Raw genomic sequence first — 24069 nt, 5'->3', positions numbered from 1 at the left:
ACAATAACTATAAGTACCTGACACTATACTATTTAGATATTTAGATTCCAAGTTGATAGAAACAATTCAATAGTTTTTAGTGTGCACGACTTTCCAACTACCATACTATTATTCACTCTTAGAAATTTATTTTTTATTAAAAATGAGACTTCTCTTTCATACTGTAAGCCCTTTACCCTTTTTATAGCCTCTTTCTCTCCTCATCCAACTCATGTTTCCTTCTTTTCCTGTATTCTCTATCTTGGAAAATGCCAACAACCACCAGAAAACTGGGAAATATTCTAGACATCTACATCTCCTGTTTCTCTCCACTGATGTTTAATGTGTCTACTATACAGCCATGGCCTTAGCTTATGGCTTTAAGCGCTTGTCTCTTTTCAGGCAGACAACTACTTTCCATGCCAAACACACTCAATCCATCCTCCCCAGGCTATCAGGAAGGCTCACTCTAAAACGCAAATTTGTAGGAGTTTGGGATTAGCAGGTACAAATTACTATATATAAAAGAGATAACCAACAAGGATCTACTGTATAGCACAGGGCACTATATTTAATATCTTGTAATAAACTATAATGGAAAAGAATCTGAAAGAGAATATAGACATACATGTATATAACTGAATCACTTTGCTGAACAACAGAAACTAACACAACATCGTAAATCATCTATGCTTCAGTTTAGCGCAGGGAGATCAGCTCCGTGCTCTGTGACCACCTACAGGGGTGGGATAGGGAGGGAGGGAGGGAGACGCAAGAGGGAGGAGATATGGAGATATATGTATATGTATAGCTGATTCACTTTGTTATAAAGCAAAAACGAACACACCATTGTAAAGCAATTATAATCCAATAAAGATGTTAAAAAAAAAAAAAAGAATGGGGCTTCCCGGGTGGCGCTGTGGTTGAGGGTTCACCTGCTGATGCAGGGGACACGGGTTCATGCCCAGGTCCGGGAAGATCCCACATGCCGCAGAGCGGCTGGGCCCGTGAGCCATGGCTGCTGAGCCTGTGTGTCCGGAGCCTGTGCTCCGCAACGGGAGAGGCCACAGCAGTGAGAGGCCCATGTACCACAAAAAAACAAAAACAAAAACAAAAGAATGATTTATACCAACCCTAAAAAAAAAGTAATAAAGTAAAATAAAAAATAGTAATAAATTAAAAGGAAATTTAATCATGCTATACCCGTACTTGGGTCCTTCCAATGTTCTATTGTTTTGAAGATAAAGTCCAAATATCTTTGTATTATACACAAGACTCCTCATGACTGTACTTCTGGTTATACTCCTGGACCTCATCTTCTGCCCCAGAATGACTGATAATTTCTTACACTCTCTTTGCTGCCTTCTGCTCTGCTTCTTCAGCCAGTTTACCCACCTGAATCATCCAATGATAGTTAATCCTTCAAAACTCAAACTCATATATCGCCTCCTCGAGCAAGTCTTTCTCAAGTATGGGTTAGGTGTATATCCTAATACATCCATGAATTTTTCTAGTTACATCTAGTCTCACATCTCCCTATAAGTCTGTATGTGGCAACAATTTAATGTTGCTTAAAACCTTTCAGTGGTTTCTTATTCCAAACAGAGTAAATAGAATTTATTCAGGACTACAAACAGTCCTTCTGACTCCCTCTCATACCCCTGGATCACTGTTCTTCAACCCACTGTCCATTGACACCTGTGATAAACGCTCCCAACTTCATGTTATTTGCCTTCTTTACACTTGCCATCCTCATTACCTTGAAAATTTCCACCTGAATATTTGCGTAGGTGACACCTTATCATTCACATCATCTTGTAACTGCCACCTTTTCAGGAGGTCTCTCTGACCAGCTCTCTAACGTTGCCTGCCTTTCCCATTCACTCTCTCTTTCATGGCACTTATCACTATCTGGGCATTCGCTTCTTTATATTTCCATATTTTCATATGTGTTTCATTGGTGGTCTCCCCACCAGAATATAAGCTTTATATCTCTTATTCACTACTGTATATCAGTGTCCAGAAAAGTGTTAAATATATACAAGTTCATCTGAATCACTATTTTATTCCCAAGGAGAAGTTAAATAATTGCTTATTGAAATCAACTGTGATCCCTAACTATGTCAAATCTAGTTGTTATTTATTGATGGGATATAACCACTATAACTATGGAAGATTTGCAAGTGATGAAAATATGACCCACATATGGAAATTTAAGCACTGAGATTAAACAATCTGCCAAATTAAGATCATTACATTTTCAGAGCAGAGGCTGAATGCAGAAGTAGATATTTATGGCAGAATGCTAGCTGTTCCCCCAAATCTGTTCTTCCATCCATAGTACATGAATACTTGTAGCTGGAAATACTTGTAGCTGCCTCACCAAGGGCTACAGTCCTCAGGTCCCTTGCAGAGAGGCATGGCTACATGACTTATTTCGTGCCTTTGGAAAGTGAACAGAAGGCTGCATCCTACCTCTGGACACAGTGTATAAAAAGTAGGTTTGTCTCCCAAACTCTCTTTCTCCTGTTTCCATCAGGAAGCAGAGGATGATAAGAATCCAAGTGATGACAGAGGCACAGAGGTAAGAGTCCAGCCTTGATTCATCATGCAGAGAAGAGCCCCAGTGACGACTGTCCTGCAAGAGACAGTGAGATACTTTACTGTATCTGAGCCATTACCCATTTTGCATCCATTTGTTCCAGCACTTTGGCCTACTTACCCTAAATAATACTATAGTCAATATGCTAATTTTCACCAGGTTTCCCAAAATTTCTTGAAGAATTCTCAATTTTCAGTTGATGAGTTTAGGTTTATGAAATACATGTTTCCTACTCTCCCTATATATGTTCATGACAGAGGACCAATTCATAAACTTATGAATATTTCCTTAATCTGAAAATAGAAGGTTCACATCAGGTAAAGAAAAAAAAAAACTACTATAAGTAGCAGTAAAAGAACTAGCTGAAATCAAAATGAAAAAGAATGTGCAGTTAGATCTTCTGTGTATTTGTTTGTATGTAAAGCATGTCTCTGCCTAAGAGCTGACCACATCAAATACCCACAGCGAATAAAATTAATTCATAAGTTGTTTGTAATTTTCCAAATTATAAATTATGCTTTTAATACAAGACTATTTTAAGGAAAACCTTTATGATTTCATAAGTTTTTTTATTTGTTTTAATTTCAAGAGCCTTAGGTTTTTCCTGGCTTATTAAATTTAGATTCATGTGAAGAGACCTTTTAGTTTACGATTCTTTTGAGAATAAAGGTGTAGGAAAAGGAGAAAGAAAAATTAAATGAATCTGCTAGCATCTTTTTTTTTATTTTTTTTAAAGTAAACCTCATCTGCTATTGGATAATGTGGGAAAAAAATTTTAATACTTCTTTGATCTAGTTACATCAAAATCTCTGCCATAGCAATTCAAATCCACAAATATTATTTCTGTCATATAATACTAATTCCCTATTATAAAAATAACTGATGCTCCAATTTTGTGTCCTTTCTTTGTGTTGGGGTGGGATGAAGGAATGGGGATTTACAGAAAGGAGTTCTGCAGTGGGCTAAGCAATGTCCCATGGTAGGTAAGGAGCTATGACACAAACCATCTCCACTTCTTAGTTTTTTCTTCCTCATCCTATTTATTTCTATTTCTTGATCAAGTGTTCCCTCTGCTAATACTTTTTTTAAAATTTTTTATTGGAGTATAGTTGATTTACAATGCTGTGTTAGTTTAATGTGTACAGCAAAGAGAATCAGTTATATATACATATATCTCCTCTTTTTTAGATTCTTTTCCCATATAGGCCATTACAGAGTATTGAGTAGAGCTCCCTGTGCCATACAGTAAGTCCTTATTAGTTATCTATTTTATAAAACCATCTCCGCTTCTGATTGCCTTCCCAGTACTAACTTAACCCAACTGACTAATCACCCTCTCTCCCTTCCTCACGACTTCCCCAGGAAATTCTCCCCCAAACTACATCTCCAAATTATATATACCACATTACATAAGAATTTTTTAAAATTAATTATTATTATTTTTTTTTAATTTATGGCTGTGTTGGGTCTTCGTTTCTGTGCAAGGGCTTTCTCTAGTTGCGGCAAGCTGGGGCTACTCTTCATCGCGGTGCACGGGTCTCTCACTATCGTGGCCTCTCTTGTTGCGGAGCTTAGGCTCCAGACGCGCAGGCTCAGTAGTTGTGGCTCACGGGCCCAGTTGCTCCGCGGCATGTGGGATCTTCCCAGACCAGGGCTCGAACCCGTGTCCCCTGCATTGGCAGGCAGATTCTCAACCACTGCGCCACCAGGGAAGCCCCTACATATGAATTTTGAAAAAAAGAAAATTATTGGTAACAAAAATAACAATTTATCATTTACCCTACTAAATTCTAGGTTTGTCTTACTTTGTTTTGTTTGTTTTAACTTTCTATGTCATGTCAGGGAAACTGGGATCCACCATTGTTTTGTTTCTTATTACTGCAAACTAGGTATAATTTCAAACATTGTACCCAGTATAAAAATTTTCTTCCATAACAGAATTATTTGAAGTCCCATGGTGTTTTTGTTTTGGTTTTTTGGGGGTTTTTTGTGGTACGCGGTCCTCTCACTGCTGTGGCCTTTCCCGTTGCAGAGCACAGGCTCCGGACGCGCAGGCTCAGCGGCCATGGCTCACGGGCCCAGCCGCTCCGCAGCGTGTGGGATCTTCCCGGACCGGGGCACGAACCCGTGTCCCCTGCATCGGCAGGCGGACTCTCAACCACTGCGCCACCAGGGAAGCCCCCACGGTGCTTTTTATAATTGCTTTACAGACTAGCCTTCTATCTGAATGTCAGTGCTACTCTGGAAATTACAGCACTTTCATATTATAATATATATTGATTATGAACCAATGCTAAGTATTTTAATTGATGCCGTTTCACGTTATAATTGCTACCTGAATCTATTCACGAAATTTAGATTGTTTTTAAATCTAAAATTGATCTTCATTATTATACTTTGTGAGTATTTGGAATTGTTGTCAGACATCGGCAATTTTTATATGCAAATAAGTTACTGAATGTGAATTAAAAGGACAATTATAGCAATAGCAGAAATTACTTTAAGAAAACTTCAAAGGAGGTTTGTTTGCCTTAGGGGATCAAAACTGTATAACTCTATACTCAGACACATTTATATGGAGGTATGGAACAGAATGACCTGGTGCCTATCGGCATGAGTGAGACTTTTATGAATGAACATCAGTAGTGATGCTCAGAAGGTATGATTTACTTCATATTAACATATAGTCTACTTGGAAGGGGAGATTTTTAGACAAAGTCTCACAATTGGCTTTCAGAAATGTATATATATACATACACATATATATTTCTTCTCTATTGAGAGACACCTGCAACTGAATAATTGTGACTATGTAACAAGTCTTAAAAATAGGTGTAACCATATAATAAAACCATATAATAAAAAAGTAAAATATAATTTTTAACAAGTCTTAAAAATAGGTGTAACCATGTAATAAAATGGGAAATGTGAAAGGAAACTAAAATTAATTTTGTCAGAGCCGTAAGGAAAACCAGTCAGGAAGAATTTTTTTCTTAAGTAACTTGACACTTGACTCTGAAGGTGCTTAGAATTGGGGCAGGAGGAAAAAATAGAGATGGTGAGGAGGGGTGAGTTTAAGTCACTTTAGGTAAAGGAAGTAGGAAGATGCAGAGAAACAGCATACTCGGGAAATACAAGTAGGTGGATGGGGACCACAGTAGATGAGAAAAGTGGTGGGAAATGACACCAAAAGGGGAAGCCCAGCCTGTGAGATCCCTTTACCATGCAAAGGAGTCGGCTCTTCACCATTTAGTAGGAAACATTAAATGTGTTCTGAGTTTCAGACAAGAAATAGAACGCCACTGTAGAGAAGGAATTGAGGGAGGGCAACTAGAAACACAGCTTAGCAGGGTGCTTGCTCGTTCATTTCTTCCATAGAGCAGCATTTACCAGCCGTCTGTTAGGAACCAGACATAAAGTATTATTCTACTGGGGTAGAAAAATAAAAACGCGGTCCTAATCTCCAGGAGCTTGCTATCTTGTGGGAGTGGGTGTTGGTTGGCGGAAAATAGTTTAATATACAACACGATTACAGTATCACGTGGCATGTGCTTTAACATAATGTTGATCAAAATAAGAAATGTAAGAGCAAATGTAAAACAGATTGGGAGAAAGAATGTATATTCAGTTGGAGATTTACTGAAATTGAATTGCTTATGGCAAATCTACATAGACCTTGCTAATAGTATTTGGGATGGAAGTCCAAAGCTTGGATGAGGTATCTGGCCTAGAGATACAGATTTGACTGCCATCAATGTGTAAGTGATTGTTGAAGACATGGGTGTGGATGAGATCACCTTAAATAGTCGAAAGAATTACAAGTAAATAAAGAACAGGATCATTAGAATCTTTTTAGAGTGTAAAGAATATTGTAGTATTTGTTCAAAATATTCCCTGCCTTTTCCTACTGGTTGCATCTCTACCAAATGTACTCCTTCCAGGTCTGTCCCGGAGGGAAAATTATAGTTCTTGACTAATTAATGTAAATCTGGGCCTTGTGATTTTCTTTGGCCAATGAGATGTAAGCAAAGAGAACATTAGCCACTTCTGTGCAAAACTTTTAAAAGCCTGTAACATAATTCTGCCCTCGTTCTCTCTCTTGGGCCTCAATGTCAGCAATCAGTCCCAGAGGTAAGAGCCAAAGGTGTCCTGTGATGAACACGTAACTTGAACTGAAGAAAAACTGAGATTTTGAAGGTTGTTACAGTAAAATACTTTTGCCTGAGATGAATAAGTCAGGATGATTAGAAAGAAGTATGAGAGATCAAACAGCAATGATGCTGTAGAAATAAGATTTTGAAATATCCAGGAACTCTGAAATATTTGATATGAGGTTTTAAGAATGAGTCCAAAATGACTTTGGGATTTTTGACTTGAGTGACTGTGGGAAGGTGACCTTGTTATATGAGGTAGGACAGAGAACCCTACTACTACTTTTATATCAGAGCTTGCAATCAAATTCACTTTGGAACTGAAAGAAGAACAAAGCTGTGATGTTGAAATTTGGACGTATTTTGTTTAAGATGCCTCTGGTATATTCAGGTGGAGATGCCTACTAGGCAGTGGAATATAGGGGCCTGGGATTCAGGATAGGTTTCTGAGAAGATGGGGCCACCCTGAGAGACTGCCTCCAATCAGAAAGTGGTTGAAGATGGAATTCTGGAGGAATCTAATTTTTAAGGGAAAAATAAAAGAAGAAAAGGGATTAAAATAAACTTAATAGAATAGTTAGAAAGTGATGAAAAAGTGATGTTTTATATACTAAAGTGAAAAGATGCTACCAGAAGTGCACTCAAGTGTGTGGACCGCTGCAGAGAAGTAAATAAGGTAACAATTTGAGAAGTTATTGGAGTTTACAATTAAGAGATAAATTAGATTAGCACATTGCAGGAGGGACGTGTAAATCATCCTGTGTGCAAATAAATCTCATCGTGTCCTTAAGGGAAGCTATGCAAGAGTAATTTGTAAACTCTACCAGCACTGAACAAATATTAGTCCCTATTATTAGTTTATTTTGGTTTATTATTATTATTAATATTAGTTATTAATTATTATTATTTATATTTTTATTTTATTATTATTTTTATTTATTATTTTTATTATTATTATTATTTATTATTAGTTTCATTTTGGTGAGTTATCAGGAATGCAGTCTGGGGGCCAGGTCAGAAATGGACTGTCACTTTGAGAGTTACCTGTAGCAGAGTGATAGTTAAATACATGAGATTTAAATGACATTTTCCAGGTAAGAGTGTAGAGAGAAGAGCAGGGAAATGAGGACAGCGCATTAAGCTTATTCATTCTGTGGAAACTGGTTGAGGACAACGATACACTAAAGAAGTCAGTGCTTATGAGAAGTGGGAAAAATTAGACAATTTAGAGTCACAGTGAGCAGTGTCATCAAAAGGGAGGACACCAAGTGTTCCAAGCTACAGAGTCAATGACAATGACTCTGACCAAGCCCTTGGAACAACCCCCGACTGGGGTAGATGAAATGAGTGTTTGTGGCAGAATGACTGCAGGCTATGATTAAGAGTGTGCAATTTAGTGAAGAGTAGGGCATTTTGAGAATCCAAGCTTTGATCAGAGAATCCTGATGGTGTCCCAGTTGAAAGCGTGGTCAGGCAATGGAGAAGGAAGAGAGCTTGTAGAGAACGTGTGTATCAGAACCTTCATTCTGAGCAGAGGGCCGTTGAGGATCCCAGCCAGATAAGACATGGACCAGAGTTTTATCACAAGAGCAGAAACATAGCAGTCAGTTCAGGGAAAGACTCCAAACAGTAGGAGAACTTGAAGACCCAAGAAGGAAGCAGCAATAATTAAGGGAGTGAAGACCTGAAATTGAACAACTTTTTCCTGGGAATGTCCATACCTGCTGCTACAACATCCTTCTACCAGACCTTTCACTGAGGATATTGGTCCCTGGGTCACAGTTTTCCTTTTCCTTCAGTCATCATTATGGGTCGCAAGTTGATGGCCTATAAAATGTTGCTCTCATGGTGTTTGGATCTTCACTACTCAAATGGCTTTCATTCCCTCTCTTCAGCAAGTCAGTCTCTAACTTTCTGTTAAGATCCTTTTACCTCTGTTACCTCCTCAGTCCTGCAAGCTTGGAGCTTCAACTCCCCCAGTACTTCCTGTCCTGTACCAATTCTTCTCCATATCTTAGGCTCAGCACACACCTACTTTTCCCTCTTCCCTGGAAAATAACGTTTGTCAAGTATTTACTGTGTGTCAGATCCTGGGCTAAACTCTTTATATTAAATTTTCTCCATTTGTTCTCCCCAAAATTAAGAGGTAAGGGCTAGTAACCTCCCCATTTCAGCTCAAACATTTGAAGGAACTTCCCCAAGTTCACAGAACCTGGTGGAGCCTGGAAGTGAACAAGGCAATCAGGACTCCCAACGTTGTGTTGGTGTTCATCCTGCTGTATGTCTTTTCCAAATATTCCTTCCTTGCACAAGACCTGGCTCTCGTGGCCAATCTTAGTGCCACTGCTCAGGCCAGCACCCTTCCTTTCCTTCCCTTTCCTTTCCTTCCATACCTTTGCACATACCAAGTCAGTTCCTAATTCCGAGGTGCCCTAGTTGCCTGTTTCCATCATGCCTATTTCCAGGCTGCTGAGGGTTATTGGAGAAAATTAAATAGCTGTGCTGACTGCCTTCATTACGTTGTCATGATGTCCCAATCTCAGTGGGCCTTTGCAAACACTGGCAATCCCTCTGCTCCTCTCTCAACAGCTCTTTCCCATTTCCCAGCATCTGTTCCAAATCTGTCTAGTTTTCCTCGAGTCTGCTTTAATTAAAAACATTCTTAACATGGCTTACTAGGCTCTCCGGAATTGGCCCCTTCCCACCTCCCTGGTCTCCCTGAGGGCTGTGCTCTCTCTTATCTTTGCTAGGCTCTAGCCGCACTGATACTTTGAATCCCTTTGTCTTGTCCCTTTTGGATGTTCTCTTTGCTGAGTCTGGGAAGCTTTCTCTTGCTTCTTTGTTTAACTAAGTACTCATCCTTCAATGTTACATCATCTGATGAGCCTTTCCTGACCTCCGAGATTAGCTTAGATCCCAACACCACATTTTTTAATATTCTGCACGTTTCTAATGATTCGTCTGAAGCCAGCTTTCCTCTTTAGGTGGCTAATGATGTGCAGACAGTAACAATGTTGTCTCATTTAAAAAGTTATAGCCCCAGCACATGGCATAACGCCCAGCCCTTGAGAAGTGCATGATACATATTTATATTTAACTGGAATTGAAATGTTGGCATTAATAATCATATAGATCATTTTTTATTCACAGACTGAAGAGACCTGGAATACCTTGGTTGTACACAGAATCTGTGAAGATATAAAAGGTACATACAGTTGAGGTATTTTGTGCTGACAATGAGCTGGGGCAGAAGAGCTTCTCAGATGAGATATAAGACCTGTGAAGGTAAAGAGCAGATGGGGGTCTGTGGAAATATGGCTCTTGACCCTGAAGGAACCAAGATGTTTTGTAGAATGGTCTATAAGATGGTATCATTTGTTCAAAGACAGACCAAAAACTAGGAAATCAAAATACAAAGGAAAATGTCAGCCATTGGGATGAAGGTGTTAATAATTCAGAAAAATGTTGTGCTCTACGAATGAATGAATTGGACCAACTAAGCTATTGAGAACTGTGGGACCTGGGACATTTTTATTCTTACTGTCTTCTCTCCGCTTACTTCCATTGTCATCCTTTCCCACCTGACATCTCTATCCTCTATCTGAGGGTTGAGATTTACTCTTGTGCTACAAACCTGGCGACACACTATATCGGGAGCTGAAAGTTGCTGAGCTTGGGTAGAGAAGTGAGTAAAAAGCAAAATGAACAAAGGTAAACAGGTGATGCAGGTCAATCCTAAGTTCAGGTTAAATTTAAAAAGGTCTGATTTATTCATTCACTCGTTAATTCATTCAAAATGTGGAGAACAGGGAAGAGGTATAACTGTGAAAATGCTGAGGGGAGAGGATGGGGATACTGAGCTGGGTCCTTCAAAGAATTCTGTTCCATAACAAGACAGGAAAAGTATGAAAAGTTTCTGGCTTCTAACGAGCATGACTATTTGAGGCACACCTCCTTACCTTTCCCCAGTTCCTCTTCTGTCGCTTCTCCTAGATGTCAGCATTCCCAGCAGAAAGAGCTATATCTGTTCTCAAGTTTCATAAAAGCACTGGGCTTGACTCCCAATGGCCCCAACTGCATCTTACATTTCTCTGAGATGGTATGGAGTCAGTGACACCACCACTGTAAAGTCCCAGGTCTGACCACCAAGAAATCAGGGATCACTGCTTAAGAGTATACCTTGAAACATGCAGGGTCATAATTCAAACAAAACAGTAAAAAATATTCTCAAACCTTCCTTTTTCAGAGGGGGCAGTTTATTGATCTAGTGACTACAGACACCTCATACATTCCTAGAGAAGGTTAAACCCCAGGCACACAACCAGACCCTAGATGACAATATTTAGGAAAAAAGATTTTAGAGGACTTTGGTCTGGCTTGGGTACTAAGGGCATATTATTCAGGACTCTTTTTTGGCTTCAAGACAGAAACCAAACTCAAATGGACTTAAGATGAAAAAATGTGAAGGCTATTTACTGCTTTACAGAATTGCAAAATCTAAAGGAAGACTGCTGAGTGCATAAGAATCCATCATTGACATGACTGGATGTAGGAGCTCAAATGAAGTCACTAGGGTCTGGTCCATTTCAAAGTCTCTGCTCAGCATTCCACAGAGAGGGCATGGTACCTCCAGCACCACTTCTTGTTGTCAGCAGTCCCAATGGAAAGAGCTAGGTCTTTTGTCAAGTTTCATAAAAGCACTTGACTCCCAATAGTCCAGATTTTATCTTCTGTTGAACCTGGCCGGGACCAGAAAATGTGCTGAGTGGCTGAGTCCTGCATCACATTCTCACCCTTTCAGCTTAAGGTGGGTCAGCCTCATCCCTATGGAGTAGATTGAGAATAGGGAGAGGCAGTATCCCAAGGAAAACTAGTACACTTCTTATGAAAGAAGAGGGGAAGGATTCTGAATCAACAGAAATAATAGATGTCCATAATAATGATGTTTCTAAGGAAAGAGATTTGTGATATTGCCTGAGTCAGAGATGAAAGGGACAAAGATATTTCTTTCTATTAGTTAGGATGTTTTTGTTGTTGTCATGGTTGTTAGAAGATCCAGAAATCCATCCTAAACTAATTCAAAAATGAAACCCATTGGCTTGTATAACTCAAATATGGAAGACTGGGGCTGCCTCAGGGACTGGATCTAGGGATAAGAACAATCATCAAGACTTTCTACTCTCCACCGCTTCCCCTTATCTTGCTTGTTGGTTTTATTTTCTTCTACCACTGAACTTCCTTCACCTAGTGGTGAAACGGAGCAAGACCCTATGGTCTTTCTTTCCTCCCATATCCTTCACCTGCTTTTTGACTGTAGAAAAACTTTACCTAAAGAATAAGTTTAATCAGAGAAGTGGGAAAATGTAGAAGCAAAGGAAAATAGTCAAGCAAGACTAAATAATAATAGTTCAGTCATCAAGTAAAGTCAAGGACCTTTAGTTCCTCCTCAAGGGTAATAGATAATATTCTGAGTCATATACTTTGAACTGTCTTGTAGATACTGAAACCTTCAGCAGGTGGAAGAAGTTAACTACATGATGACCAGACTGTAGCCATGACATAAACTTCCACACTCCCAAGAACTGGCCTCAAAGAAATGGGAACAAACCAACCTTGGAACTAAAGATTAACTGTACTTCAAGCAATAAAAATGATGCTGATTAGACAACCACATGACCCAGTTCAAGATGACCGGTAGAGATGACGGTGCTGTTTCTGCATGTAGTCGCCTCCCTCCACCTTTAAAAGCTCTTGCCCACTGATTGTCAGTGGGGGCAGTCAGCCTTTGGACACAAATCCACCCTCCCCCGCTTGACTCCCCCCTCTCATTGCCGGCCTCAGAAATAAAGCAAACTTTCCTTTCCACCAACCTTGCCTCTTTATTGTCTTTAGAGCGGTGAGCAGCCGGACCCCACTTTCGGCAACAGTGGTAAACATGGCTCCCTAGATCCATATCCCCACAGTTTAATCAAAAAGAAAAGGGCATTTTACAAATCAAAACTACAACGACGTATCACCTCACACCAGTCGGAAGGCCATCATCAAAAAGTCTATAAAAACAAATGCTGAAGAGGGTGTGGGAAAAAAGGGAACCCTCCTATACTGTGGGTGGGAATGTAAATTGGTGCAGCCACTATGGAGAACATTCTGGAGGTTCCTTAAAAAACAAAAAATAGAATTGCCATGTGATCCTGCAATCTCACTCCTGGGCATATGTCCAGAGAAAACCATAATCTGAAAAGATACATGCACCTCAATGCTCATAGCAGCACTATTTACAATAGCCAAGACAAGGAAGCAACCTAAACGTCCATCAACAGATGAATGGATGAAAAAGATGTGAGATATAGAAATATAGATATGTAACTGAGCCATGAAAACAGAATGAAATAATGCCATGTGCAGCAACATGGATGGACCCAGAAATTATCATGCTAAGTGAAGTAAGTCAGACAGGGAAAGACACATATCATATGATATCACTTATATTTAGAATCTAAAATATGGTACAAATGAATTTATTTACAAAACAGAAATAGACTCATAGACATAGAAAACAAACTTATGGTACCAAAGGGGAAAGAGAGGTGAGAGAGGGATAAATTAGGAGTTTGGGATTAGCAGATACAAACAGTATTATATTATATATTAATATATATATATAATATATTATACCATATTATATTGTATAGTTATATATGTATATAACTGAATCACTCTGCTGTACACCAGAAACTAAGACAACTTTGTACGTCAACTATACTTCAATAAAAAATTAAAAAAAAATAAAAGATAAATAAAATTTAAAAAAAAAGAAAAGGGAATTTTATTGTCATTTCTAGCCTGAAAAATCTGGAGGAAAAAAATTTTTTTTGACCAGCTTGAATCATTTATTTCTATCTTGATCTAGAAAGGAAGTAGAGTCTAATACCTGAAGAATAGAAGTTTGCTGGGTAAAGATGAAGTCAGTAGCATAAGTTCTCAAACTTCTTGTGCCATAGACCTCACTGGCAGTCTAGGGAAGTCTAAAAACTCCAAGTAAGAAAAATGCATTTAGGGCTTCCCTGGTGGCGCAGTGGTTGAGAGTCCGCCTGCCGATGCAGGGGACACGGGTTCGTGCCCCGGTCCGGGAAGATCCCACATGCCTCGGAGCGGCTGGGCCCGTGAGCCATGGCCGCTGAGCCTGCACGTCCGGAGCCTGTGCTCCGCAACGGGAGAGGCCACAATGGTGAGAGGCCCGCGTACCGCAAAAAAAAAAAAAAAAAAAAAGAAAGAAAAAAGAAAAATGCATTTACACCTAGAAAATGTAACATTAAGGACTACAAAGGAAAGCTATGATACTTAAATGTAGTCATTGAAATGGTTTAAAAATAACTTATGATAAGTGACATTTGTGCTTCATTATGAATGCATTAAATTATAAGATATGGTAACAGAGTGAAGTAAGTCAGAAAGAGAAAAACAAATACCGTATGCTAACACATATATATATGGAATCTAAAAAAAAAAAAACAAAAAACATGGTTCTGACGAACCGAGGGGTCAGACAGGAATAAAGACACAGACATAGAGAAAGGACTTGAGGACACGGGGAAGGAGAGGGGTAAGCTGGGATGAAGTGAGAGAGTAGCATTGACATATATACACTACCAAATGTAAAGTAGATAGCTGGTGGGAAGCAGCCGTGTAGCACAGGGAGATCAGCTCACTGCTTTGTGACCACCTAGAGGGGTGGGATAAGGAGGGTGGGAGAGAGGGAGACACAAGGGGGAGGGGATATGGGGATATATGTATATGTGTAGCTGATTCACTTTGTTATACAGCAGCAACTAACACACCATTGTAAAGCAATTATACTCCAATAAAGATGTTAAAAAAAAAAAAAGATATGGTAACAGACCTAACTACTACCTCATATAATTTTGAAGTATTAATGAGTATAAATGATATGCTACATGCATAATGTGATATGAAAAATCAGTGATTATTATGGTAATATTACTGTGGTTTATTGTCTGCATTCAAATTTGAACAAAATTAAAAATTTTAGTTTGGGGTTAGTGAAAATAAAGTTATAACTTTCCCATCCAAGTTGTCAGTCCCTCTAAATCCTGTTCAAGATCACTGCAGGGGGGCTCCCCTGGTGGCACAGTGGTTGAGAGTCCACCTGCCGATGCAGGGGATGCGGGTTCGTGCCCCGGTCCAGGAAGATCTCACATGCCTCGGAGCGGCTGGGCCCGTGAGCCATGGCCACTGAGCCTGCGTGTCCGGAGCCTGTGCTCCGCAATGGGAGAGGCCACAACAGTGAGAGGCACGCGTACCACACACACACAAAAAAGATCACTGCAGGGTCCATGGACTCCAGGAGCTGCCACACTAGAGGGTCAGTGAGGTAATAGAGAGAACCTTAATTAAAAGTGGATTTCAGGAGCTGCTGGATCAGGGCTATCCATCTCCACCTGGATAATTTTATGCCAGGGCCAATAGTGATATTCGTTTTCATAAGAAATGCAGTTTCACTAATATTATAGTAACTGCAACTTTGGCATTATATTGGGTGGGTGCCTTCACTGACCTAGTTATTCCTTATATGTCTCACCTGAAGAGTGAGATAATTTGTGATGTCACTCTAACGAGACAAGGTTTTTTCTCAGACCTACACTTTAATTTGAGTTGAAACGTCCTAAGTGGGTGGCAAGGCTCATCTTTAGCACTAAGCCTGAATACCAGAGCTTAATGTGTCAAAAAGAACAATTTTTTTCTGGTGGAAGATGAGGCATTCTCCCCACTTCAACGGGCAACCAAGGGTGTGGAAACACAGACCAGAAGCACATGGACAAAGTCCTTGGTTTTTTTTTTGTCTTTGTTTTTTTTTTAAATTTTTATCGCAATATAGTTGATTTACAATGTTGCATTAGTTTCAGGTATACAGCAAAGTGATTCAGTTATACATACACACACACACACACACACACATATATATATATATATTCTTTTTTAGATTCTTATCCATTACAGGTTATCACAAGATATTGAGTATAGTTCCCTGTACTATACAGTAGGTCCTTGTTGGTTATGTATTTTATACATAGTAGTGTGTATATTTTAATCCCAAACTCCTAATTTATCCCTTCCCGCCTCCCTTTACCCTTTGGTAACCATAAACTTGTTTTCTATGTCTGTGAGTCTATTTCTGTTTTGTGAATAAGTTCATCTGCATCATTTTTTAGATTCCACAATTAAGTGATATCATATGATATTTGTCTTTGTTTGACTTAGTACGATAATCTCTTTTGCAAAGCAAAGGAAACTATAAAAAAATGAATAGACAACTTATGGAATAGGAGAAAATATTTGCAAATGATGTGATGGACAAGAGGCTAATTTCCACAATGTACAAACAGCTCATACAGCTCAATATCGAAAAAACACACAAACAACCCAATCAAAAAAATGGGCAGAAGATTTAAATAGACATTTCTCCAAAGAAGACATGCAGATGGCCAAAAGGCACATGAAAAGATGCTCAACATCACTAATTATCAGAGAAATGAAAATCAAAACTGTAATGACGTATCACCTCACATTGGTCAGAATGGCCATCATCAAAAAGTCTACGAATATTAAATGCTGAAGAGGGTGTGGAGAAAGGGAACCCTCCTATGCTGTTGGTGGGAATGTAAATTGGTGCAGCCACTATGGAGAACACTCTGGAGGTTTCTTACAAAACTAAAAATAGACTTTGACATATGATCCAGCAATCCCACTCCAGGGCATGTATTGGGTGAAAATCATATTTCGAAAAGCCCTTGTGTTTAGATCCAAAACTGGACCGACCTTGGTGAGAGCTAACTCTGATGAGTCAAAATCTCTACTTCAAGAACCTATGACTTTTACTTATTTATGTTTTTTCTTTCATAGTATTTTAAAATTATTTTAAGACCTCAGCCTTCTTCAGCTGTGCTAAAAACAACCAAGGAAATCATCTATGATTGGGACAAAACTTTTGAAGGGTAGTGAAGAACATAGCACTGGAAACTGGCACTGGCAGCCATCGTAATTTATGTGGCATAAATGGTTCAGGAAATAGATTAAGGCTCATTGATCAACCACTCCTTGCTAATTGGCAATCTATTTTCAGTGTTAAACCTTGGAGCTTCCGAGTGGGTTTCAATAAGAAAACATTTAGCAAAGCATTAGTCAGATTACTGTGAACTCAGTTGGGGACAGAGCCAAAAAATCAAATCCAACACAAACTGAGTAACTATTATGAGTCAGACCTTACGGAAGTCACTATATATATATATATATATATATATATATATATATATAACCTTATTTAATCCTCCCCCAAACCTTGTGAAAGAGCTACTATTATTTCTGTTTGACAAGTGAAAAAATTGAAACTCAGAGAAGCTGAGTAATTTATGGAAGATCACACAGCTGGCAAACAGCAGAATGAGTAAGGGATGCTGGGATGCCTGATAACAAACCTAGTACTTGTCTTTTCTCTTGTAGATCATTGCCAGAAAAGCACACTTGTTCACCCAATTATTTCTAGTACCCATTAGCCAGGTTCCCTGGGCCCCAGGCAATTTGCCAATAGAAAGAAAAAAAAAAAATAAGGCGACCAGTGTCAGAAACCTGGGAATGGACCTTATGTGACCTCAAAACACATGTGCTTATCTTGCTTTGTGCTAAGAAGAAAGTCAAAATTATTGCAAAAAAGAGCAAAAGCTTGCAAGTTTCCTGTCCTCACTTGAGTTGTACTCAAATTTTTTTTCAATAGTGATGATTTTAATCACTGGATTATAGTGAGATCAGAAAAGAATTATCTAGTCTATCTCTGACTTAACACTGGGAACCATAATAGGAAACGTATGTAAAATATCAATTTTCACAAAACAAATATTTATCCATGGGGAGAATGAGGGGAGAGAGAATTTAAGCTTTATGTTTGTTGTGCTTCAGACTGATAGAACTATTACATAGAACTAAACATAACGATATATCATGATTAGTTATGACAGATTGGCACCACTCTCAAATCAATCCAGACATTTAGATCTTCAAAGCGGGTCACTGTTTTTTGGACTACGGCAGCAATTAATAAATCAATCTTATCACACAGAGTGATTGATTAGTACTTTTCAAAGAATGTATAGCAAATGGCTCTCCAATCAAAGGAAATAAAACTATTCATAGATCTTCTTTTAATTTGAATTCTCTCCAATTATAAACAGATTTTTCTTTCCTCTGGCCAGATCTAAGTGCATTTAATATTCTATGGGTAGCAAAGTGTTTAAGACTGACAAAATATCCACAGTCTGTAACCTCTATTGGAAAAGGCTTTGATTACAGTAAAATTACATTAAAACGTGTCATTAAAAGGCATTGGACAGACATAAAATCTAACCTTTTGAGCTGAGGAATATTTAAGATTCTCTTCATGATCATGCAAGGGGAAATTCTTTGCTATGGAATAGCTATTTTCCTGTTAAGCAGGCTATTTCACCAATGATTTATTCCTGAGATGTAATAGGTCATTTAAAATGGTGGTTTAAAAGTTGGACCTTTTTGTTTAATTTTCTCACAGGCGGTTGGTAATTATCATGGTCCTGCAGTTTCTCTGGAATGCTGTGGAGGGTCAAATGGCAATGGAACCCTGCTTTATAGGGTAATTAAGACAGTCGACATGGTTATTAAATACATCATGCTAAACTAAACTGGAATGCTGTGAAATAAAATCCAAAATCATAAATAAAACTTGGGTATTCCAGCAAAGGGGTATGTGTGAAAAGAAGGACCTTATGCTCTCAGAATTGCAATAAATAGCTCTTGCCCACTCAGACTTACTAAAATCTGGCTACCGAAAGCCTCTGGATTTGTCTTTTAGACAGTGATACTGAAATCAATGCTACAACTCCATGTCTTTTTGTAGCTCTAATTCCCATTATTCCTTATTACATAAAACAACATAAAAATGCTTTTTGATGAATCATTTTTCCTATATTCCTTATTGCAAAGATCAAATGCTGAAAAATGTATGATAAATTAAGTGATCCAATATGTTTGATATGACTATCAAGTGAATGTTAGAGTTAAAAAAAATGATCTCAAGAATCTTTCCCTTTGTAAGGTCTTTCCAATGACTGCTCATCACTCTGTATTCATGCTGCCTTTCAGAATCCATCTGTACCCTGCATTAAGACCACAGTATAATGACCAGAAATCAAAGAAACAAGTAACAGGCTATCTGAAGGCTTGTTGATGCTGGTAATTCTAAACAGTGGTGATAGGTAAATATTGTCATCAGTAGAGATATAAGTCCTCCAAATATGTGTCTGTCTTGTGGTCATAAGCTTTCAAACTCAAGAGCCGAAGGCTTTATTAATTTAATTTCTTTGAGAAAATGTGATGAGTATACAAAAATGCTGGCAAAAGGGCCAGACCAAATGAGAACAGAAAAAAATACAAACTTTCCAAGCTATAATATGCTGCCTACAAGAGATTTTAAATTATTCTTCCCTTGCGTCTTGCCTGGAAGTCTTTTTTTCCGTATGCATGTTTACAGGCAAATTCATTGGTTTACTAGGCAAAGGAAAAGAACTAGTCTTAAATAGAGGAAATAAATATTTCCAATTCTAGCTGTAAAACTAGAAGCCAAAACGTGTAGTTGACAGGCATGGAGCCAGCTGACTTCAGATCACTAGCCTTTCCTTAAAATCAGTCTTCCTATTTCCACATGGAACACATTTTAAGTTAACAATGTGTAGTTTGGCAAAGGAATTGTTTTTCTTTGGCATGAAACGGTTGTCTCGTTTTTTAAAAATGTATTTTCTGCCTGCTCCTATATACAACGTATGTCAACATTCTTTAGAACTTGAAAAACGGTTGTTACATCAGGAAAGTTTTAGATAATTACTTTTTTCATTTTTGCCTAAATAGGAAAAAATATATTTAACATATTCATACGCCTCATATAATTCTGAACATGGCTTAAATATACCTTGAAATGCATCTTGAATGGCGATTTAACTATATGGTTTACTTTGGGAAAACAGGCCTCTCAAAGAAGTCATTTAAACTTTCTTTGATGAGTATTTTTACAGGCTATATTGACAATGTACAACCTGAAAATAAATCCTGCCGTTTCCTTCTCTTCTCTCCATCGGTCTTAAAATTGAGTCATTCTATCCCCAATGTATTTATAGCACTGAAAACAGTAGAGTGGAATGCTAACCCATTCAAACATTTGCAGTCCTCCCCCCGGCCCCGCCCCGTTTCTGGCTACTGTCGCAGAAAACTCAGAAAAGCAGAAATGCAAATTTTCAGACATTGGTTCCACGTGAAATGGGACAGACGGCTGCACCAGCTACTGTTGTGAGACCAGATAGGACCACTGCTGCCTCCACATAAAGAAGGCCATTAAGGAGAAGTTGTTTATTTCTGCTTCTGCAGAAATCATAAACACCAACCCTGAGCCTGACAGCGCAAGCTGTGCCGCAGTAAATTCTAGTACTTTGCCGGCCATTCTAAGCTGCCCAGTAAAAGTTGCTATAGCTAAATCCCATATACATTTCACGAAATAATCCTACTCAGAAGATGGTATCATATTCCTGCACAGAAGGGTGTGCAAATGCCCATAAATCACATGTAGAATCTGAAATATCTATTTTACAAAATCTGTGCAAATTTAACCATGACCCTTTGCCAGACAATGGGCCTTCATATGCTTTGCAGCTTAGCAGACACCCAGGAATTCTGTTTGGAAGTGATAGCTACTGTCTATGTAATATTTAGGACCTATTCATGAAGCATCTGGCAGGAAATAAAAGGGTTTTCTGCACGAACATATGCTAAAGGATGTGGTCCTGTGCCGACTCCTCCTTTTCTGATTTTTTGCAAATAGCACAACATAAGAGACGGTTGTTTCTGGCTGCCCTGCTGCCTGTCATGGCTGTCAGGAGAAATCCCATGAATTATTGCTCTTCCAGATGTAAGAGATTTTCAGGCTGCCTTAAACTGCCTGTGGTTTGTGGTACTGGAGAGGAGAGAAACGAGATTAAACTTCATCTCATCAGTGCAATCTGAAAAGATCACACAGAGGACTAATAATCAGGGCTTTTTCATTCCAGAGCCAGACTTGAGAGCTGTGTGTTTTTGTTTCAAGGTGATGTCACATTAAGCTTGTTGGAAGACAGTGATTAAGGTCAAACAATATTTGAGGAAGATCAAAAATAAAAAAAAAAAAGAAAAAGCCTTCAGCCCTTTTCTGATGCTTTCCTTATTGCATTTGCTTAAAGGGGAAGGACTGATCATTTTCACTGAAGGCAAAGAATGGGAAGTGGGTTTAGCCCTGTAATTCAACGTTGTCAGCATTTCTCAACACAAGGTTAATGTGAGAAAAATTAGAAATGTTCCCATAAAATTACAGCTCTATTGTTCATTGTAATTTAGTGGATGCATTTATCACCATCAAAAAAAAAATCGAGTGTCATTTTTTGTTATCTCTAAAGGTCAATTTTGAAGTCTTGATTTTTTTTTTTTTAATTCTATGAACATGTCATAGAAAGTCTGGAAATATTCGTTAGAAAATCAGCAGGTGATAGTAATGCTTTTTGATATGTAGAGTTTTTTAAAGACATTTTGGTTTGGTTTTCTTCTCAAGAAAATGCACTCCTATAACCCACCCCCCGTAAGTGGTAAACATCAGCAGATTCAATAACCCCAGTTACCAACATTTAACTAAACGTTTTCATAACTGTTTCCAGAATGACTCAGAAAATAAAGCGCAACCTCTCCCATTATGTACAGTTTGAGTCCTCAGGGAGAAAACTTATAACTCATTACATTTCCATTCCCTTTGATCAAATACCACATACAGCACCTGGATATTATAATTTTAAATAATAGTTGTGACACAAACTAGGAAAATGCTTAAAAACCTACGAATCTTAATACGGTTACTACTAGTTCTTATCATTTATGGCATGGAGAAATGGTGAGTGGTTTTGTGGCATTTTGCTAGAGTTCCATTAGCAAAATATTAATTATAGATCAAGGAAACATGTTTTTTTAAAAACACCTGGAAATAATTGACAAATATATGTCTTAGATCAGAACATAATTGCCCCAATTCAACCTGTATAACTTTTTTTTTTTTTCAGATGTAGACTGTTTAAGTAATGGGGTAGGCTACCAGATGTAAACCCTCCCAGGCCAGCTTTTTTTTCCATTTCAGCTCAGGTACCTCCCAAAGGTTCTCTAATGGGAGGGATCCCAGTGAAACAGTGATGAAAACCACAGGTACCAGTGGTTCACATGAAAGCATTTATGGCTTTCCATGCATCACATTATAGCAGAGTGGAAAAAAGCCCTCTGTTGAAAATGCATTAATTATTTGACACTGGTTTGCCTCAAAGTAATTTTTTACTATGGGATGCAAGTGAAAGATCACAGCTGAAAAAAAGATCATCATACTTGAGGTAGGCTCACAGAGTCTTTTCTTATGTTCTGTGTGAAGTTGTCTTGAACTGAAACCTATGCTCCTTAAGGATTAAGGGATTGAAAAGCAAAGACTGAAGCTGCTGTAATTTAAACCTAGAGATTCTCTAGCACAAAGGTGCAAAATGGACTAAGCCAATCTCTTTCCCTGTTCAGTAAAGAAATAATTTTCCTTTGGAAAGTTTTACACTATTAACATTCCAAAGGCATTATCATCTTTAAAGCAAGTGGTCTTCTCTTGGCTTTTACTAGGCACTGAGTACCTGCAGACATTGAACAAGTGGACATGGTTTTAAATTACAATTTATGACCTCTCTAAACAACCATTTATGTATGAGAAATATGAATAAATTTTAAAGAAAAAAATGCATAATGATCATCAATGAGTTGCATTTGCTTAGTTAAATTGGTATTTTATTCATTAAATATTTTTGTGAAGTTTGGGGCTGTATATGCACTTATTGCTTAGTTTCTAGAAAAATGCTTATTTCCAGCTCAATGAAATTTAAAAGTATTATTTATCCTTCAAATAGCAAAACAAAATCATTTCTGAGTAATTGAAAGCCACTTAGTTGCCGGCATCTGTTTTCTTACATGTGAGTTAAGTCAAAATGAAAGCTCAAAGAGTGCTTTATTTATTCATTGATCCAATTGTTCATTCAACAGTTATTAAGCACCTACTATGTGCCATGCAGTTAGGCACTTCAGATGCAGTGGTGCAGAAATAATCTTGTCCTCATGTCTAGTGAGATACACCTATATTAAATTAATAAGTGAGTATGTAGCTATTTCAACTAAAATGGTTATACATGCTGCAAAAGGGATGCATAGGGAAGAATCATGGAAATATGGAATTCACATAAATGTGATATTTTCAGATACTTATGGTTGTATAGCTCTGCTGTGAGGCTGCAGTGGTTTACCCCAAATAAAGTAACTGAAAGCTTTATTTCTATATTTTCTAAAAACAAGCAAAAAAAACCAAAGATGTGGAAAAGCTGAAAGCTTTGTGTGCTGATGTCAGAATTCTGAGTTTCATATTTAGTTTCTCTGTTAGGTAGGAAAAATAGTGAGTGAAAGAAGATATTATTTCCAGAATAAGCCATTTCTAAATGGTTCTTACTGGTTACATCCAATCTCCCTTTGAAAAGCCATATGAAGAAAAGAGACCATCTTAAAATATCTTAAAATATCAAGCTAAAAATCCTTAGTCACAAAACCTGAATTTTAACTTTTGATTTTTCCTCACATCAATACTCTACTCCAATCCTTCTCAGATATTCAGCCCACATTTCTAATCTACTCTTTGAAGACAAAGTGTAGCATCATTTTCTCACTTCCAACTTGATAATGGTTTCAATATTTCCTATCTTGATCTTTTCAATCTTTTACCCTCTGGATTTTACTTCTTTTCTTCATATTGTTATTACTATTTAGCTAATATTTTTGCCACTCACATTTCATGTCTTCACTGAAGTACAGCTGGGTAATGTTTTTTTTTTTTTTTCTTTTGGTAATGACTTGTTTTATTTGATCAATTTTGGCCAAATCCAGTAATATAAAATATACAGATCATCTATGTACGTAGATCAGAGGAGGCTGGCTTGCTTTTTATTTGAACCAGTCAACCCAATTTCCTTTAAGTAATTAATTTTTTTAATGTAGTTTTTATTTTATATTGGGGTATAGTTGATTTACAATGTTGTGTTAGTTTCAAATGTATAGAAAAGTGATTCACTTATACATATATCCATTCTTTTTCAGATTCTTTTCTCATATAGGTTATTAAAGAATATTGAGTAGAGTTCCCTGTGCTGTACAGTAGCTCCT

At 37.9% G+C, this 24069-nt stretch overlaps 1 long non-coding RNA gene across 2 annotated transcripts in view; it reads right to left on the bottom strand.

The window, feature by feature from the left end:
• Window positions 1-710: 710 nt before the first annotated feature.
• The window catches only part of LOC137210314 (uncharacterized), a 111921-nt gene continuing 88562 nt past the window's right edge, over window positions 711-24069 (bottom strand). The window contains exon 5 of one of the 2 annotated variants that reach the window (XR_010936455.1): window positions 711-4298. This is a non-coding gene — a long non-coding RNA (uncharacterized lncRNA). The remainder of the gene's footprint in view (window positions 4299-24069) is intronic. The other variant, XR_010936456.1, reaches the window with a different exon arrangement.

This window comes from Pseudorca crassidens, chromosome 17 (genome assembly GCF_039906515.1).
Source record: "Pseudorca crassidens isolate mPseCra1 chromosome 17, mPseCra1.hap1, whole genome shotgun sequence".
In the NCBI taxonomy this organism is placed as follows: Eukaryota; Metazoa; Chordata; class Mammalia; order Artiodactyla; family Delphinidae; genus Pseudorca; species Pseudorca crassidens.
The sequence above is the reverse complement of the archived record's forward strand: the minus strand, read 5'-3'. Positions and strand labels throughout refer to the sequence as shown.